The 18,640-nt window shown below is 45.9% G+C and overlaps 1 non-coding gene and 1 pseudogene across 1 annotated transcript; both read right to left on the reverse strand.

Annotated features, from left to right (window-relative positions):
* Nucleotides 1-1,732: 1,732 nt before the first annotated feature.
* Nucleotides 1,733-1,907, reverse strand: LOC142210879 (U2 spliceosomal RNA; annotated as a pseudogene).
* A 7,806-nt stretch (nt 1,908-9,713) lies between these two features.
* LOC142210888 (U2 spliceosomal RNA) lies at nt 9,714-9,907 on the reverse strand. Its single transcript, XR_012717018.1, has one exon. It is a non-coding gene; the product is annotated as a U2 spliceosomal RNA (small nuclear RNA).
* Between the last annotated feature and the right edge of the window lie 8,733 nt (nt 9,908-18,640).

The raw sequence follows: 18,640 nt of genomic DNA on the forward strand, positions 1-18,640 counted from the left end.
ATTCTGGCCCTTCGTGGCCAGTGTCACCACATTTGTTACAGATCTTAGCCACGCACTGTTCCTTAAGGTGCCCATATTTTTTGCACCTTCGGCAAAAATGAACCTCCATGCCGTTAAAGTACAGCGAACCCCTTTCGCGTCCAATGTAAAAGACTTGGGGTGGGTGAATAAATCCACAAATTCCCCCTTCTGCGGCAGGGGCGGGCCGGAATTTGACATCAAATTTATATTTGCCCGACCAGGCTTCTACACCTCGGACATTGGCAACCTGCGCCGGACCCGCCACCTCGCTACAATACCTCTTCAGGAATGTAACTATCTGTGACGAGTCCAGGAATGGGCTGTACATGTTGACCACTACCTGGGCTTTCTCGTAGTCGCCCAAAAATTTGAACACGAAACCCCTCAGGATCTCGTCGTCCTCTCTAGCCTCTTTCAAGGCTTTCCACACATTATAATACGTGCTTCTCTGATTGAAAGACACTATGCCTCCATCCTTAGTGCTTTTGAGGCACAGGATCTCCTCTTTCTGTACTCCGAGCCTTCTTAGCAAAATCTCCCGATAAATGTATGGGAGGTCCTTCGAAGCCAGGCTCTTTTCCGCAACCACAATCCGGATGGACTGTTTTAATGGGGGTTCCCCATGATTTTGTACAATGTAGACCATATTCAGCTTGGATCTTTATTCTCAGCTAGGGAGAATTCTTAAGGTCACTTTGACCAATGGAGGGGAGAAATGGTTGCCTTCCGCCAACCACCGCCCTTTTTTAGGTCTGGACCTATCCCGAAGGACAGCTGAGGTCTTTAGTCCTTGTCCGCACTATTCCAAAAAACGCAACCACAATCGCAGCTTTTCCGCTTTATATACACTCGGTTGGGCCAAGGCCTTCCCCAGTGCGATCGCAACTCAAAAAGGTTTCCGGGGACTAATCCACCAGCCCGAAAGCAGCAAGGAGGTTTAGCCTGGGCAGTGCTCCCAAGCGATCCTCCAAGGCCAAGCGGTGGGTACCCCTTCTGCCACCTTAAGACTTTCCACCAAGTACAATCTATTACAACTGCACTTGATCGAGCCAAAAGGCCGAGAAGCGATGGCAAGCGCTCGGCACCTGTTCCGGCGCCCTTCCGTGTTCACTGTGCACCGCTCAAGGTGTGCACCAGGCTGTTGCAGCCCTATTTCGATTTTTTTTTTTTTCCTTTCCCTTAATGAAGTAGAAACCAATTAGCTTGTGCAGGTTTTCCCTACCTGCCACCAAAAGTGAAAAAAAAAGAAAAGAAAAACTTTTGTGCAAGGCAAAGTGATGTGCAAACGTTATCTTGTGACGCCAACGGATTTTGCCGAAGTTTGCGAATCTGCATAAACCACTTCCACCGCTTGACCACACCCATTCAAGTGTCCGGTCAAGTGCAAGTTCGGAAATAAATTTATGGCAAAAATTTTTCAAAGAATTCACTGAATTTAAAATGGAATAAAATTGCAGCAAATCAGACACTTTGCAGCAGTAATGTCATTTTCAATCAATCAATTAACCAATCAAAGAAATTAATTAATGAATTACCTTTCAGGCACTTGAATGCATTGGCAGAGGGTAGAGTCAGTCACAGCATCATCAGCAACAAGCACAGGCCAAGTCCAACTGTCAGGTTTCTCTTTGCTAGCTTGCCAGGTGCAGCAATCTTCTTCTTCTCCTCTATTGGTTGGTCAATCCTCTGTCTTTCTTTCAACTGAATTGGAAAGGGGTGCACCGATCCTGGAAGTAATGCAATACCAGGTCAATGCGTGGAGTGGACAGAGCAAGCTCCGATTCCAGCTCCCTGTTCTAAAAATCCATTTAATATATGGTCCCCAGATAGGGGACGTATCAGATATTAAACTGATAAGAACAGATTTTTTTTTTTATCGAAGGTTTCCGCAAGTGCCAATCAAAAACACCAAGTGCACGAAAAAAGTGTGGGTGCCACACTAAAAAAAACGTGCCCAGGATGCTTGCCAAAAAACGCACCCTTCCCCTAAAGGGGAGAGAAGTTCCTGACTCAAACTCTTCCCCACAAGGACCAAAAGGTGACCGAGTGGAGTCGAGTATCCGAAAGTGCCATCTGCCGGAGCAGGATGGCCCTACCAACACATCCGTTTTCCCCTCGGGCTGCCACCACCAAGGGTACTCAGGATTACCAGTCGCCAAGTTTCTCTCCGGGCTGCCACCACCAGAGATACTCCTTGACTCAGGCAAAGAAGTCTGCGCCTGCCCCGGTTCCCCAGGACAGGTCGACTGACAGAGGGGAGAGACCCATTACAGGCCTCATCCCCAGACACCGTCAGGAAGCGTCCCAAAAGGGTACAGCATCCCTTCGTTGACACACAAAAAGGTGACAGAGTGAAAATAAAAAAGTGAGAAAAACATCTATATAAGTGGTAAAGTGCTCTGTACGAGCCTGGTTTACCGCCAGATCTATAAAAATTACTCCAATGCTGGTAAACCAGGCATTAAGGAGTGGTGTGCTCAAAAGGGTGTAATCTAGTGCCACGCAATAGTGCCTAAATCAGTGGGTTTCCCACGCCCAGTGACTTAAGGCACCCTGGGGGCCACTCAACCCGCAGGGCACGACACCAGAGACCTTCGAGCGCTTCACCGACCCATGGTAAGATCCCCAAGGGAGCGTCCTGTCCCCCTTGGTGGTCGTGTTGACAGCGTCAGTGGCGTTCTGCCAGCTCCCTGCAGTGGTGCCATCACCTCCACTGGCGGAGCCGGCGTACTAACCACGTCCCCCATCAACAACGCCTCAAGTGGTTCTCCGTTCAGATCTCCATAGCTTTCGGCCTACTCCTGCTGTGGCCGGTCCCGGACCGCGCTCTCCAGCAGTTTCCCCTACTAACTACTTCTGATAAGAACTGATTTTTTTTTTTTTTTTTTTTTTTTTTTACGTTTTTATTAGAAAAATATAATAAAACATACAAGAAACATGTACAATAAAACAAAACCGTACAATAGGAAATTATACAATAAGGTATATGCAAGATACAGAACAGCAAGGTATATGCAAAACTAGAAAAAGGTGGTATTACCTAAATCAACGCAGGTACATGCAAATGAAATGCAAACAAGTTGTATATGCTATAAGGGTAGAGAAGCAGGAAAAGATGGAAAAACAGTGGTATATGCAAGAAGGATTCAAATGATATATGCGTTAAAAGCATACAATTCAGAACAGGACATTCCACAACTGAAAATTCCAGATAGCATTGGCACTTTTACGGCCTAACTTTTTAACATCCAACAAATAATATATATACAGGTCGGCAAGGGCCAAACGGACACAGTCTTTCTCTGAGATTAAATCCCTCTGGAAGATCAGAACATTACGGACTGACCACAAGGCTTGTTTCAAGGCACTCAGAAAAGTCCAACAAACCCTTTCCCGCTCAGGCGGTAAGTCCATAAACAGTCCATAGGATACCACAGTGTAATCCAAACGCCTGAGACCCGTGGTGAATTTCAAAAAGTCTCCAGTCTGTGCATAGGTACAGTTCCAGAGGAGGTGGAGGAGCGTCTCCTCATTACCACACCGTGGACATAAAGAGGTATTGCTAAGCCGCCTAGCATATTGGAAGGCACGGGTGGGGAGGGCGCCATGCACAATCAGCCAGTTCAAGTCTTTTAAACTATTAGCCAAGTAAGGCGCTGAAACTCTGGCCCAGATGGCACTGCAGTTAGTGAAGGAGAAACGGTCGACCGGGACCAGAGTGTCCAATTCAGAAAGAGCATGTAGGATGCGCCTCTGGTGCCTCAGAACGTCCGGGCTCCAGCCAGCCAGGCTATTGGAGGCAATAGTCCGCAGTAGAAAGCGGTAATGTGCGGGACAGGACAACATCGTCGGGGACGTCAGTGGGAGATGAAGCCAGCCATGTTTGCGGAAAACGTGCCCCACTGCATATCTCAGAAAGCTTGACCATGTTATATCCAAGTCCATAGCTTGGAAAAGTAAGGAAAAGAGGTGAATGGATAGGAAGGTCTTTAAATTCGGGAGTCCCTTCCCACCTTTAGCCATGGGCTTAAAGCAGACCTCCCGACGTATCTTTTCAAATCCAGAACCCCAGAAAAACGTGAAGAAAATCCGCTGGATCTTTTTGAGGATGGCATCTGGGGGAGGATATACCAGGTTCAGGTAAAGAAGCAGGGGCAGCAGGACGGATTTTATACCCAGCTTTTTGCCCTCAAAGGAGAGTTTCCTCAGCTTCCAAAAGTCAACGCGCTTCTTCACTTTGGACCGCACTAAGTCCCAACTAGTGGCTCCGTCGTTTGCTGCGCTGAAGCAAACGCCCAAGATCTTTACTTCCGCGCTGGGTGGAGGCAGCATTTGCAGGTCAGCATCATTCCAATGTCCAGGCGTTCCGACTTGTCCATGTTTAAGCGGAACCCAGACGCGGAGCAAAAGTACAAATTCGTATGTAGGGCCCTGTGCAGGGACGCCTCGGAACTACACAAGATGGAGACATCGTCCATATAGGCCTTAACTTTCACCGGCACTCCTCGATTCCCAGGGACAGGCACCCCCTGGATCAGGTCATCACATCTGATGCAGCATAGCAAGGGCTCCAGTGCGCAGATAAACAGGATGGGGCTAAGCGGGCAGCCTTGCTTAACCCCTGAGCACAGCGGAATCGCCTCTGACAACGAGCCATTGATCAGAATCCTGCTGTGGACGTCTGTGTATAGTAGAGAAAGAACTTTCCGGAAGGGGGACAGCAACCCCATGGCTTCCAGAACCGTCCAGAGGTACTCATGTGAAACGCGATCGAACGCTTTCTGGAAGTCAAGGCTGAGCACTGACAGTTTCTGGCCTCTCTCTTTCTGGTACCAAATGACGTCCTTCAAGCAGTTTAGGTTGGCCCAGATCCCTCTGCCCGGCACAGAACAGGTCTGATCCGGATGAATGAGACGAGCAAGGATTGTCTTAAACCGCCCAACTAAAAGCTTGGAGAACAGTTTATAGTCTAAGTTCAGCAGCGTGATTGGTCTCCAGTTAGCCAGAGCGGATTTATCACCCTTCTTGTACAGAAGGACGACAATGCCCTCTCTCCATGTTTGGGGCAAACAGTCCACCAGAAAAACTTCCCTGAAGACACCCAACAAGTCCTGTTGTAGAATAGGCCAGAAAGTGGTGTAAAACTCCGCGGGCAGGCCATCTGAACCTGGCGACTTACCAGGGGAGAAGCTGCGGACCGCAGAGGACAACTCTTGCGGGGAGATGGGGGTAAGCAACGTCGTACAGTCTCCAGGTTGGAGCTGCGCCCCTAGGGAACGCAGGACAGTCTGCAAGTTAGAAGGATCAATGTCTTTGGTGGCGAAGAGGGACTGATAGTAGTCCCGGGCTTTAGTCAACATCCCAGAGGTCTCCGTTTCACCCTCCAGAGCCACAATGGGTTCCTTAGAGCCAGAAACAGTTTTGAAGAAGAAGCGGGAACACGCCTCATTTTCTTCCAGGTTGCGGACTTTAGACAGGAAAATGATCTCTTTACCATGCTGTGCCACAGCCTCCTGAATCTGCCTTTTCACCGTTGAGACGGCACTGGTAACGTCAACCCCCAGATCAGCTAGCTGGTGCAAAGTTTGCAATTGGGTCTGCAGCCGGCGATAGAGCGATTTCCGTCGCTTCGCCGCCTTAACTCCTTCTCTCTTGAAAAACCGGCGACATTCGAGCTTGGCGTACTCCCACCAAGCCGTCAGGCAAGGGAAGCGGTGTTGACGCCCCCGCAGTTTGTCATAAAGGCGGTGAAAGGCGGTACGAACCGCTGCGTCCTCCAGCAACTGGACATTGAGTTTCCAAACCCCTGGGCCTTTTGGAGAAGAGCCCAGGCGTAAGGTCGCGATTAGCCACCGGTGGTCAGAAAAGATGCAGTCCTTTAAGACAAAGGATTCGGCTGTGAAACTTGAAGAGACTAGGATGTAGTCAATCCTTGACCTGTAGCGGGAACTTCTCCAGGTGTAGTCCGGGCAGGCGGGGGAGAAGGTTTTCCCAACATCACAAAGTCTTTGATCTGCAATCATATCCTGCAGCACTTGTCTCGTTTTGTCAACCCGGACTGTATCAGCACCTCTAAAACGAGTCTCGTCCGGTAGAAGGCAATTAAAGTCTCCGGCAATTAGTACAGGCATAGCGCCAGGCAGAAAATGTTGCAGCACATCCAAGAGCTCAGCTCGTTCATTGACTGTCGGGTGAGCATATACATTAAACAGCCTGAAGAGGGAGCCATACAGGGATACAGTGGCAAGCAGACACCTGCCCGGAATCAGTTCCTGAAAAGAGCAGAGCTTAATGGCAGGGTTAGCACACAGGATACACACTCCGGAGTTACGGTTGGAGTTGTCTCCCGACCATATGGAAAAACCGCGGGTCCAACCTCTGCGAAAGGTGTTGTAATTAACATCATGAGGGATGTCACATTCTTGGAGAAAAACCAAGTCATAGTTCTCTAGAGTCACACACTCATATACAGCAGCCCGTTTTACAGGGCTCATGAAGCCTCTAATATTTACGGAGGCAATGCGTAAGGTAGCCATTGGGAGAAATCAAGTTTGAGAACGTCCACGAGGTCCTGAACCAATCCAGGTGCTCTGGGAGGAGCCAGAGCTTATGCTGGTAGCAGAGGGGACCAGGGCTGAAGTTACCATAGGAGCAGCTTCCCCCACCTCAGGAGGATGGGGCGAGGCATGGGGCTGACATCTTTTGAGGTTACGCCTACTAGCTGCAGCATCCTTCCACTTTTTTTTGGAAACAGTTGTCCAGTCCATGGAGTCCTCACCCATGGCGAAAACAGAGGTTTCCCCCTTCTCCTCCACAGGTGTCTCCCCCACTGTAGTGAGAGACACCCCATCAGGATCGAAGGTCTCCGAATGTGCCAATCAACAACACCAAGTGCACGAAAAAAGTGTGGGTGCCACACTAAAAAAACGTGCCCAGGATGCTCGCCAAAAAACGCACCCTTCCCCTAAAGGGGAGAGAGGTTCCTGACTCAAACTCTTCCCCACAAGGACCAAAAGGTGACCGAGTGGGGTCGAGTATCCGAAAGGGCCATCTGCCGGAGCAGGATGGCCCTACCAACATCCGTTTTCCCCTCGGGCTGCCACCACCAAGGGTACTCAGGATTACCAGTCGCCAAGTTTCTCTCCGTGCTGCCACCACCAGAGATACTCCTTGGCTCAGGCAAAGAGGTCTGCGCCTGCCCTGGTTCCCCAGGACAGGTCAGCTGAAAGAGTGGAGAGACCCATTACAGGCCTCATCCCCAGACACCGTCAGGAAGCGTCCCATAAGGGTACAGCATCCCTTCGTCGACACAAAAAGGTGACAGAGTGAAAATAAAAAAAAAAGTGAGAAAAAACATCTACATAAGTGGTAAAGTGCTCTGTACGAGCCTGGTTTACCGCCGGATCTATAAAAATTACTCCAATGCTGGTAAACCAGGCATTAAGGAGTGGGGTGCTCAAGAGGTGTGATCCAGTGCCACGCGATAGTGCCCAAATCAGTGGGTTTCCCACGCCCAGTGACTTAAGGCACCCTGGGGGCCACTCAACCCGCAGGGCACGACACCAGAGACCTTCGAGCGCTTCACCGGCCCATGGTAAGATCCCCAAGGGAGCATCCTGTCCCCCTTGGTGGTCGTGTCGACAGCGTCAGTGGTGTTCTGCCAGCCACCTGCAGTGGGTCCAACACCTCCGCTGGCGGAGCCGGCGTACTAACCACATCCCCCATTGACAATGCCTCAAGTGGTTCTCCGTTCAGATCTCCATAGCTTTCGATTTACTCCTGCTGTGACTGGTCGCAGACCTGGCTCACCAGCAGTTTCGCCTACTCTCTACTTCTGATAAGAACACATACTACACTTGATCTTAGCCAAATGGCCGATAAGCAATAACATCAAAAGTGTCTCCCCACTGGACCACAGCACCAGAAGAAGCTGATTGAAGATTTCCAGAGGCAAGGGCAACAGGCTGTGTGATCTCCTCCTCTGACACCTCAGGGAGAGGCTTCTGAGCAGGCATGGTGGGGGCCACCAAAGAAGTCTCCAAAACAGGCTGGTCAGCTGGCTCACCTTCCTCAAGGTCAGGGTCAGGTGCTGCGTCCGAGTCGTCCTGGAGAAAAATGGAGGCTATAATTCCAGGTGCGAGATCTTGAACCGGACCATCATTCCTTGCGGCATCTGCATAGGTCTGTCTCCGGGTTGGACAGTCTTTATACAGATGATCTGACCCTTTGCAAACATTGCAGACAATGGTGTTGGTGCAGGAGGAAGCGCCCTGCCCTGATTGGCCGCACTTGCGACACACCTCCTGGTTTTTACAACTAGAGTTCCAATGCCCAAATTGCAGACAGTTAAAACAGAAATCCGGCATCTGATTATAAAACAAACGACCAATTTCCTTGCCAATACGGAATCTGGAAGGAGGGTGTAATACCCCTTTATAGCTAGCTGGGGAATCATCTGGGCGGAATTTCACCCAAAATAAAAATTTGCCAGTCCAGATCCCATCTGCATCCCTTTGGGGACCACATCTGGAAATGTCCACATACATCTTTAAGAAAGTTTTCACATCCAAAAGATGAACATGAGGGCTCCTCATAGACACTACCACCACCACCTCCTCCTCATACAGAAACACAAAGGACAGTCCCTTAAGATTAGCACGCTGTAAGGATTGTCTGACCTTTTGCTGGAATAGCTGGAAGGCGTGGTCTGAGATGAAGGAGAGTGTAAAGCTCCCATATGTCTCCTGAAGAGCCAGTATAGCCAGTTTAGGTACTTCCAAAGTCTTGAAAAGAACTTCCTGCACTAGGTATTGCCTGGTAAAATGCTCCTTAGCTGCTGATGCCACGTCAATGCGTACCGCGTTCTTAATTTTTAAGTCATGTTCTGAAGCGCACCTACAGGTCGTGTTGGGCAGAGATCCAGCCATCGTATTGTTGCTTTTCACCGCTGTCCAGGATCGCCTTCTCCGATGCTTCTGGTCCAACTGTCAGCCTCCCCACATGGTCTTAGCCAAAAGGCCGAGAAGCGGCTGTCATGGTGCCTGTGCCAAAAGGCTATCAGAGAATGACCCAAATGGGATTTTCAGTGAGATATGGCCCGCGGCCCCAACTCTACACTTCTCACCACATCGCTGACTGGTGGTACATTTTTGTTGTCATCGAAGAGAGTCCGACAAATGCTAGCCAGACAGAGTTTCCGAGACCTTAGGAAGAATGTTCCTGTTGCATTGAAAAAACAGATCAAATCCAGTTGCCACTACTGTCACTCAGCGATGCACAGCGCTTGCTGCAAATCTGCATAAACCCTGCCTGCATGTCAGTCTGTCTCCGGAGCAAGCAGGCAGCCACAAGAGGGCAACAAGCTCTGCAAAATGAGAAGAGGAGGACGATGACAACAGCAGCAGCGTCAAGTTGTGCAAAATTCAGGGACAAGTGCAAAGACATTTTTCTTTCCTCAGAAATTAAAACATTCCATTTTATTTCACGAGAAAAAGGTTTCAAGTCAGCAGCGAAATCTGAAACAAAATGAAGACACAAATAATTAAATTTGGAAAGAGGAAAAATAAGAAAAAAATATTTAAAAAAAAGACATGAATTCTCATGTAATTCTTCTGATTTGTTGCAAGACATTGAAATGCCAGCAAGCAGCAGAAGGAAGGAAGAAATTATTTTCTATTTTTCAACTGAATTAAGAGGGGTGCACCGGTCCTGGAAGTAATGCAATACCAGGTCAATGCGTGGAGTGGACAGAGCAAGCTCTATTTCCAGCTCCCTGTTCCAAAAATCCATTTAATATATGGTCCCCAGATAGGGGACGTATCAGATATTAAACTGATAAGAACAGATTTTTTTTTTTTTACTTTATTATAGCAGAATAACAAAATAACCAAACAACAAACAATTTCAAAGATCTTCATCAGAACATGTTCCATAAACTATAGTTCCATATTTCATTTGCTCTTTTACGGCCATATTTTCTCATATCAACCATATAATAAATGTAGACTTCAGATATTGCCAGTTTATTACAGTCCACCTCAGTATTTGCATCTTTCTGGAAAATAAAAATATTCCTCACTTTCCATAATGAGTCTTTAATGCAATTAATAAATGTCCAGCAGACTCTTTCTTTTTCTACTGTTAGGTTTATACACAGTCCATAACAAATAACATTATAACCAAGGCGATCCAGATGTGTGGTAAACTTTAGCAAGTTCCCGACTTGATGCCATACTCTCTGTGCGAATGGGTAGTTCCATAGGATGTGGATAGTTTCTTCTTTACCGCATTTTGGACATCCTTCTGACATGTTGGAAAGCTCTTGTGGGCAGGGCCTCATGTACCGCCATCCATGCCAGGTCTTTTAAATGGTTGCTGAGATAAACCGCATGCGCTCTTTTCCAGACCTTGCTGCAGTTACTGTACGAGAGGTTCCCAATTTGTGTCATCTCATCCTTTTTGGAGATTCCTGCACGGGATCTTTTGGGAGCTGCTTAGTTGCGCCAGCTGGTACTGATTGATTGTCCTCCATAGTATATTGTCTTGTACAGGACTGGATAACAAAACAGGAGAAGTTAGAGGTACATGAAGCCACTTATATCTCCGAAAGATGTTACCTGCGGCGTATCGCAAAAAATACGACCAAGAGGTGTCTGACTCCATGTGCGTAAAAACAAGTGAGAAGAAGTTAATACAGAGAATTCTCTTTAGATTTGGCACTCCTTTTGTTGTTGATGTTTTCCCACTGTCTGAGAAGTGTTACCAGTGTTTTTCTCACTGCCCACATCTTTAAGACCGAATTCATTTTAACTTATTACCTGTTGAATCCACATTATGTTGTGTGGCACAGCCTCTGCTCACCTTCTCCATCATGCAGTTCATGTCCCCGCACACAATAGTAGGAGCGGTGCCCTGTAAATAAAACTTTAACCACTTCCGGACCGCCCATAGACTATATACGTCCGGGAAGTGGTTGCCTAGTTCTGCCAGGACGTACCTGTACGGAGATCGTGTAGCTGCTTTCACTAGGAGCCGGCTGTAACTTCAGCCAGAGCTCCCAGAGAGATAGCAGGGAAGATTTATTACCTCCTCTGCTATCTCGATCGCTGTGTATACACAGCTATGGACGCAGCCATAATTCAGCTGCCCTCTGACCCGGCGGACACGTGATATGCCGGGAGCAGTGTCCTGCCAGAGCTGCTGGGTCCTACAGGACTCAGATCAGCTCAGTAAGCTGTGTATACAGTGTGCAGGAGGCTGTATTCCTCCTGTAACTGAGGTTAAATGTACCAGCCCCAGTTATAGGAGAAATCAGCCTCAAGTACAAAAAAAAAAAGTGATCAGATGTCCCCAAAGGTCTCTTATCACCTTATGGGGACACAATCTGGGAAAAAAATAAAATAAAAATATAATAAAAAAAAGTTAAAAAAAGTAAATAAAATAATAATAAAAAATAAATAAATACGCTAATAAAACGCCGTTATTAAAGGTTATAGCCCCACCCCCGACGACACCATACAAAATAAAAATTACCGTAACGGAGAGGAAAAACTATATTATAAAGTTTTTCAGTGACACTTTGTGTGTATAAAAAAAATTATAAATTGAAAACCAGACACAATTTCCCTCCTATTTTGTTTATATTTTCCTGGATATAAAAAAAATTAAAACACATTTGAAAATAAAAATAACATAAAAATAAAGCCCTATGTGTCCCCGAAAAAGACGCAAAAATTAGTTGACTAAGACATACGAGAAAAATTTTACAGACCTCAAAACCGCACATACAAAATAAACCTAAAATGTGTCTGGTCCTGGACCACAAATTGGCCGGTACTGAAGTGGTTAACTTTTCAAAAAGTGCCAGCCTGTTATTCTTACAGGTCGGTGCATAAAAATTTACAAGCCGGTAATTTTTGTTACCACTTAGCGACTCCACTCCATTCACTTTTGCGCGGCATACGGTTGAGGCCGCATTCCTGGACACATACAATGTCTCTCTGTTTTGAAGCAAGATAATCCAGGATAGCAGTCCTCCTCCCAGCAGCAGTAAACACCTTCACATTTTGAGAGCAGATTCTTAAAGGGACAGGCATAATGAAAAAAGATTAGGTGACATAAGGCAGTATTCACATAGGTGAAAAAAAAGAGAAAAAAAAAATGTATCAGCTCACCCTATGCAGCTTGAACCTCAGTCCTTGGAGAGCACGGCATGCAGGTGAACTTCAACCTGCTAATAGAATGTCCGACATGAAGGTAAAAGATGCCAGCTGCTACCAGGAGGTAGATGAAGACGGAAATCCGCGGTGTTAAAATGTAACTTTTATTGTCACGTTAAAACAGTTACATTGTAACTGGGGCCTTGCCTGTGCGTATAATGGGCGATGCGTTTCGGGACAGTACGTCCCTTCTTCTCGGCTGATTGATTGTCCTCCATAGTATATTGTCGTGTACAGGACTGGATAACAAAACAGGAGACGTTAGCGGTACATGAAGCCACTTATATCTCCGAAAGATGTTACCTGCGGCGTATCGCAAAAAATACAACCAAGATGTGTCTGACTCCATGTTCCTAAAAACAAGCGAGAAGAAGTTAATACAGAGAATTCGCTTTATATTTCGCACTCCTTTTCTGCCCTTTTCAATCCCTTTATAACAGATGTCACATTTTATTTTTTTCTGAGCTTGACCCCCCAGAAAAATTTGAAAAAAATTTTCTGCAGTTTTTTCCGCATACTTTCTGATGGTGGGAATACCGCATTTAACTATAGTAAGAGTGGGATTAGTACTGACTTGATTATTAACTTTTTCCCTTTAAGTGAAAGCTTGCCCAGCTGCCAGTAATTTCTTTTCTTTTGTGCCTTCTCCTTTACTATGTCCCAGCTCTTTGTACCTTTGTTTTCTGAGTCAAAAATCACTCTGAGTATTTTTACCTCGGTTCCAGCGCTCGGCAGCATTTGTAAGTCAACGTTGCTCCAGTCTCCTAAAGAGAAATGTTCTGATTTATTGATATTCAACTTAAACCCGGATGCATTACAAAAATATAATGTGGTTTGTATCGCCCTCCTAAGGGCTGTTTCAGTACTGCACAGGATTGAGACGTCCTCCATGTACGCCTTAACTTTTACTTCACCACCGCCACCTCCTGGTAGGGGAACGCCTCTTATTAGTTTGTCATACCTGATGCTGGTCAGTAAGGGAGCCTTCACACGGAGTAAACGCGCGTGTGAAGTAAAAATACGCCTCTAAAAATGTAATTGAAGTCAATGGGAGTCTTATTTTTACACGTGTATTTTGCAAAAATACATGCGCATTTACTCTGTGTGAAGGGGCCCTAAGGGTTCAATTGCGCAGACAAAAAGGATCGGGCTCATTGGGCATCCTTGCTTGACACTGGACTGTAAAAATATAGCAGCAGTGAAAAAACCCTTTATCATCACCTTGCTGTAAGATCCTTTGTATAATAAAGCTGCTCTATTATACACTCACCGGCCACTTTATTAGGTACACCATGCTAGTAACGGGTTGGACCCCCTTTTGCCTTCAGAACTGCCTCAATTCTTCGTGGCATAGATACAACAAGGTGCTGGAAGCATTCCTCAGAGATTTTGGTCCATATTGACATGATGGCATCACACAGTTGCAGTCGCAGATTTGTCGGCTGCACATCCATGATGCGAATCTCCCGTTCCACCACATCCCAAAGATGCTCCTCTATTGGATTGAGATCTGGTGACTGTGGAGGCCATTGGAGTACAGTGAACTCATTGTCATGTTCAAGAAACCAGTCTGAGATGATTCCAGCTTTATGACATGGCATTGCATTATCCTGCTGAAAGTAGCCATCAGATGTTGGGTACATTGTGGTCATAAAGGGATGGACATGGTCAGCAACAATACTCAGGTAGGCTTTGGCGTTGCAACGATGCTCAATTGGTACCAAGGGGCCCAAAGAGTGCCAAGAAAATATTCCCCACACCATGACACCACCACCACCAGCCTGAACCGTTACCGATACAAGGCAGGATGGATCCATGCTTTCATGTTGTTGACGCCAAATTCTGACCCTACCATCCGAATGTCGCAGCAGAAATCGAGACTCATCAGACCAGGCAACGTTTTTCCAATCTTCAATTGTCCAATTTCGATGAGCTTGTGAAAATTGTAGCCTCAGTTTCCTGTTCTTAGCTGAAAGGAGTGGCACCCGGTGTGGTCTTCTGCTGCTGTAGCCCATCTGTAGCCTCAAAGTTGGACGTACTGTGCGGCGTTCAGAGATGCTCTTCTGGCTACCTTGGTTGTAACGGGTGGCTATTTGAGTCACTGTTGCCTTTCTATCAGCTCGAACCAGTCTGGCCATTCTCCTCTGACCTCTGGCATCAACAACGCATTTCCGCCCCCCACAGAACTGCCGCTCACTGGATGTTTTTTCTTTTTCGGACCATTCTCTGTAAACCCTAGAGATGGTTGTGCGTGAAAATCCCAGTAGATCAGCAGTTTCTGAAATACTCAGACCAGCCCTTCTGGCACCAACAACCATGCCACGTTCAAAGGCACTCAAATCACCTTTCTTCCCCATACTGATGCTCGGTTTGAACTGCAGGAGATTGTCTTGACCATGTCTACATGCCTAAATGCACTGAGTTGCCGCCATGTGATTGGCTGATTAGAAATTAAGTGTTAACGAGCAGTTGGACAGGTGTACCTAATAAAAAGGCCGGTGAGTGTATGAGGAGACATTCTGTCTGTTCATATTGTTAAGTTGTTAACAAAGTTCTCCTGAAAAAAAAAAAAAAGACACTCAGATAGGAAGCTCCTCCCCTTCTTCCTGTGTCTCTCTCTCCCTGCACATGTCATGGCTGCACAGGCTGCTGCAGAGTCTCCACAGAACTAGATGCTATAACAAGTTGTAAGCTGTTTGTTGTTGTGCTGAATAAACACACATTGTCTGCTGCTCACGTGAGACTGGGTGCTGGTTAATCCGCTGCTGACAGGGGAGATTAGACCCTTAGTATTAAGCGTCCTACACGTCAGGGATGTCATAGTTGTACAATCTGCAGAACACTGGACAGGAGTCCGGATAATAAAGTATCACAACTGAGCAAAGAAGGCGGATAAAGAAAAAACTAGAAAGAAAATTCACCGAAGCAGAAAAAGAAAAGGAAGAAAGGGAATGTCAGAGAGTACAACAGAGACAAGTGACACCAGGACCAGGGGGTTACATCTGTGCGTCCACCGATACCAAACCACACAAAGATACCAAATACCCCTCCAAATGTAGGAATTGGTGGAATATGTGGGGTTGGAGTAACGTCCTGATCACAAAGGGACCCGACCAAACACCGTCCTGCACAAGTATTATAGCAGTATAACATGAGGAAAGAAGGAGAAGATTCAGTACTGAGAAGGGAACACGGCAATGTCAGGTACATACAAGACATACAGAGAAATAGGAGCAATAAGAAGAGACCATAATACTAATAGCTGCAAATATAAAGTAATGCAGTCAGTGCAGAAACATGAAGGCAGGAGATGGAGGATCAGACAGTAATAATGGAGAATGACAGGGACTAGATCCTAAGACCCTGCAATGTGCAATAGTCACACAAGGCAACATATAGCAACTTCAGTGCCAGAGATCAAGGCTAAGTCATAGCTCGGAGAGATCAAGTCACACACTTATGTCTATGAAATGATGTCACAGAAAGACAATACATTACAATCTAACTGAAGCAGCACAGGTCTTACTGCACCCCCCGCTTAGTACAAGAGATCAGGCACCAAAAATACTGAAGTGGTCTCTCCCGTCTGCAATGTAAAGCTGTCCAGGCGCTATCAGGGAGCCGTCACATGCGCGTAATACATTGAAAGCAATAAGGAAAAAAGCCTCGCATTGATTTCAGTGGGGAGCGCACGTATGCCGACTCCCATTCAAGTGTGTTTACGTTCAGAATGAGCGCAGCGTAACTGTGTGTGAAGGCTCCCTCAGGATGTCGGAGCGAGTAGTGCTGAGCGGACAGCTCCCCGGGCCTGTAGTAAATGACTAAACTGCAGGGTGTTGATCGGACAGTTCCCCGGGCACATAGAAAACCGCTGCACAAGAAGAATTACTGAAGCTGAGAGCCTGAAGGTCCATCTTAACAGTCAGATTGCGAAACATCATCGCCTCATGTCCAATCTAAGACGTGACAGTAATATTAGCCCCCTTGTGGCTCTCTACTAGAGGACCCCACATAACACTGCCAGCCACATAGTGCCGCCACTTAGTACCAGACGCTAGTCAGTAGTAACTCTATGACTTTCCTCTGCTGTCCCCTCTTCTCTCTGAAGATAAATGTGAACAGCCACATGAGGCCCCATATATATCTTCCAAGACAAGCGCTGATATCTCTGCTCAGCACAAGGAACAGAGGACGACGTCGCCATAAATGATGGCCCTTATTTTCCTGCATTTAACTCCAAACTACAGATTTTGTGCTGTGAATTATAGTAGAGAATGGCCAAGAAGGGGTAACTGGTGTCTGGTGCCCTGTCATGTATACAGGAACATACAGATGTGTCTGCCCTTACCCCAGCTCAGATGTAGGGAAAGATTACATCCAGTAATATCCTGAGTGATTGACTTTCATTGGAGCTACTGCTGATTAGAGGCGGGGACAGCAAATGTAGGACCGCCCATGAGGATCTGGTCACTATGAAGATGGCCCCATGTTACATAAGAAGACCCCAGTATTATATATGGCATTTGGTAGGTGCGGAGTCCTGTTACAGATATTTGCTTAACATGTCACTTCCACTCAAGATTTTCTGTTCTTCAGATTTGTAAGAGTTTGTAGTCAACGATAGAAAGAAAACTTTTCTGCCTGACTCTTCTAATACTATGGACACGCCATAAATACATTAGATAGGATTAACCCTTTCTAATGTTTGTCCTTCCTGTCTACATGTCCTGTCTGGTATTACAGCTCAGCACCGCTGTAGTGAAGGAAAACTGTAATACCCGACACAACCATTAGAAAGGTGGAGGCACTGTTACTGAGAGAAAGCAGCCAGGTTTTTCTTATTACTTAACCTGCTTATTTCTATAAGATAATGGAACACAATACGCCATGTGCTGATCTATTCTACTTTATTGATTGTGAGACATGGAAGGAAGTGACATCACTGACAGAGAATATGCTGATTCATGGAAGAGGAGGAGGAGGGGCAAAATCATCGGGGGGAAATCAGTCCGAGGACTCGTGATAGCCTGGTCAGGAATCCATCGCCGCGTCTAGAAGAGAAAAAGAGGAAAATGTCATTTATTTACTATTAAAATGTGTGAAAAAAAACGTATTATTGTGGGTGTGGCTAATGGGGATCTATATATTTGTGAGCAAATCCATATAGAAGTATGTGCCCCCCATGACTATGAGCAGGGCGAGGCTTGAGCGGGATGGTGCCCGGTATGATGACGCCATATTATATTACAGGGGGTGACGCTGCTACACAGGGGCCCATAGGGCCAGGAGAGGAGAAGCTTCCATCCTATCCATCTACAGGAAAGCTGGACTATTCTGTGGTGCAGAGGAGACGTCTAAGGTCAGCAGTGTCTGAGTACAGGGGGCATAGCATACACACTCCAGACCCCCTATAGTATACAGACACATACATATATATACACATTATCCCAGGCTCCCTAATAGAGACCCTACAACAGCTCATCTAATACAGACGCAATACGAGACCCCTAAAGAGGTAAAGGGGGGGTAAAGAATAATACAATACTAATAGGGGGGTGTTTGTTACATTACAGAGGAGGATATAGTGTAATATCACAGGAGGATATAGTGTAATATATAGGAGGATATAGTGTAATATTACAGAGGAGGATATAGTGTAATATATAGGAGGATAGTGTAATATATAGGAGGATATAGTGTAATATCACAGAGGAGGATATAGTGTAATATCACAGAGGAGGATATAGTGTAATATCACAGAGGAGGATATAGTGTAATATTACAGAGGAGGATATAGTGTAATATTACAGAGGAGGATATAGTGTAATATTACAGAGGAGGATATAGTGTAATATCACAGGGGAGGATATAGTGTAATATATAGGAGGATATAGTGTAATATTACAGAGGAGGATATAGTGTAATATATAGGAGGATATAGTGTAATATTACAGAGGAGGATATAGTGTAATATATAGGAGGATATAGTGTAATATTACAGAGGAGGATATAGCGTAATATATAGGAGGATAGTGTAATATTACAGAGGAGGATATAGTGTAATATATAGGAGGATATAGTGTAATATTACAGAGGAGGATATAGTGTAATATATAGGAGGATATAGTGTAATATCACAGAGTAGGATATAGTGTAGTATTATATAGGAGGATATAGTGTAATATCACAGAGGAGGATATAGTGTAATATCACAGAGGAGGATATAGTGTAATATCACAGAGGAGGATATAGTGTAATATTACAGGGGGATTCGGGGACATTAGACACTTGGGCAGAGAAATGACAGACAAGTGTTAATGTGAATAAATGTAAAGTTCTGAGTGAACAAGTTCTACATTTCTGTATTATATAAATCCTCGGGCTGATATACTACTTCTGGA

This window comes from Leptodactylus fuscus, chromosome 6 (genome assembly GCF_031893055.1).
Source record: "Leptodactylus fuscus isolate aLepFus1 chromosome 6, aLepFus1.hap2, whole genome shotgun sequence".
Taxonomy (NCBI): Eukaryota; Metazoa; Chordata; class Amphibia; order Anura; family Leptodactylidae; genus Leptodactylus; species Leptodactylus fuscus.